A 2,179-nucleotide genomic window follows, 5' to 3' on the forward strand; every position below is an offset into this window, starting at 1 on the left:
AATTTTTTTTTTTTTATAAATATAACACATATAGCGATGGATATTAAGATTCGCTGCAATAGGTCAATTTTTTTAAAAAAAATATAACACATATAGCGGCGGATATTAAGATCCGCTGCAATAGGTCAATTTTTATTATAAAAAAAAACACATATAGCGGTGGATATTAAAATCCGTTGCTATACGCTTTTAAAAAAAAAAAATTATTATATATCTTTCAAAAACAATATATAAAGACGGAATTTGTATCCACTACTGTAATTTTTTTTTTCATATATATATATACACATTTAACCTGTGTCCTCCAACCTGTACAGATTGAAAACTTTAAAATAAATAATATAAGAGAGCTGCTATTGCCACACTAAATTTTTTTAATCCCGTACTAATACATAAGTAAATCACCAAAGAACTGCACATGTTTATAATTTAAACTAACATCTTTATTCAAGACGGTTCATAATTAGGACTATCTATATGTGGATCCAACCTAGTTCTGGATAAAAGAATACCTGCAAGAACCTTATCTTATCAAGCCATTGCTGAACGGACATGACTTTATCATTGTCATCCTTCCACTCATTAGCCACAACTGCTGCAATTATAAATAGCTGACTGTATGATTCAACCCATTAACTTCTCATAAGAATTAGATGCAAATATCCACTCACTCAAACTAAATCATCAATCTAACCACCAGTTGTCATCACATTGGTTCACACACATCCAGTTTATCTTTACACAAGACTCATTAACTATTGGAATATTCATTGGTAATAAAAACAGAGTAAATATTAAAAAATCAACTGAACTTCAGTATATTAAAAGTAGCCTTGCCTGCATGATTAACAACCATAACTTCAGTATATCCCTGATAAGATTTCATTAAGTCTAGCTTTCCTATCAAAACAGACATGATGATGCAACCATAATATCTTGAATGACATCATTGTTCAGACTCCATGCATGATGATGCACTAACAGATCTGACTCCATAATTAAAATGCGAATATGCCTTCTATCAATTAAACAAGTATGTTCAATGAAGATAATTTATATGCATTTCTAGCAAAGAAGTAAAACAACATAAAGTACTTGCCTGTTCGATCTCAAAGAACTTCAATAACAACTCATCGAGAATGGACCAGCCAAAGATGCCAAAATTTTCCTTGAGTCTCACCTCATTCGTGCTCTTAGGCATTACACTGACACATTTGGATTCCCCATTGGAGAGCAACCTGTGCAGTTGACTTGCCCAATTTCCCTGCAACCATATTAAGAACTGGATGCTTAAGGACATCGCTCTTGAGCAATGTTGTTCCTGGAGAACCCAACAGTGAATACCCCTATAATAGACCATTGAAAGAAATTTTTACAATTAAGGATAAAATAACAAACAAACTTAATAACTCAAAAGTCTTGTTAAAGCTTGTATACACACAGATAGGTGCACTCCCTTTGAATTACAGAATGCACGTAGCTGCGTCTGGTGCCATGTAGGGTGGCATTCAATCTGATTGACGGCAAGAGGCACGCGTGCTACTTCTAACAAATCCCCCAACTTCTTTGATGAAAAATTGCTTACACCAATAGAACGAACCTTGCCAGAATCATATAATTCCTCCATTGCTCTCCATGTACTCGATGTATCATGTAGGGTGAAGTTTTCAAGATTAAAGCCAATAGAACCCTTTTTCATAGAAAATGGATCTTACATAGAAAATCTTCTAAGCTAAAATTAATTTAGAGCTTATAATAGTACATGTTTTTTGCAAGATGGTCAATCATATATTTTCTAACCATCTGAATAAATAAGAAAAATTGGATAGCCACAATCATCGGATCAGATCGACCAGATGGGTATCATTATCTCATCAATAGAAAGGTGAGTGATGGAATGCAATCTCACCAAATGCTGCTTGTGCAAGCTCCACGTATCTGTTGTACCTCTTCCCGGGAATTGCTTCATGTAGTTGGACCAGAATCCACAAAGTGTAAAGTTGCCAAAAGTAGGTTATTGTTAACGAGATTACCCCCCAACTCCTACATACCAGAAAACATATAAATAATTTACAAAGGTGTGCCAATTTATCCATATGTCATTTCATTTCACCAAGTTGATGAGGTTACAAATTTCTCCACAAGACAAAGAATTTTCTCTAACCCAAGATTTAGCCTT

The 2,179-nt window shown here is 34.0% G+C and overlaps 1 pseudogene across 1 annotated transcript; it reads right to left on the minus strand.

Annotated features, from left to right (window-relative positions):
* Positions 1 to 300: 300 nt before the first annotated feature.
* LOC147391744 (NADPH-dependent aldo-keto reductase, chloroplastic-like) lies at positions 301 to 1,903 on the minus strand (annotated as a pseudogene). Its single transcript, XR_015183082.1, has 2 exons — positions 1,442 to 1,903; positions 301 to 1,346 (listed from the first exon to the last, which is right to left on the minus strand). The product of XR_015183082.1 is annotated as an NADPH-dependent aldo-keto reductase, chloroplastic-like (transcript).
* Positions 1,904 to 2,179: the final 276 nt, after the last annotated feature.

This window comes from Akebia trifoliata, chromosome 11 (assembly GCF_017979445.1).
Source record: "Akebia trifoliata isolate Shusen 1 chromosome 11, ASM1797944v1, whole genome shotgun sequence".
NCBI lineage: Eukaryota > Viridiplantae > Streptophyta > Magnoliopsida > Ranunculales > Lardizabalaceae > Akebia > Akebia trifoliata.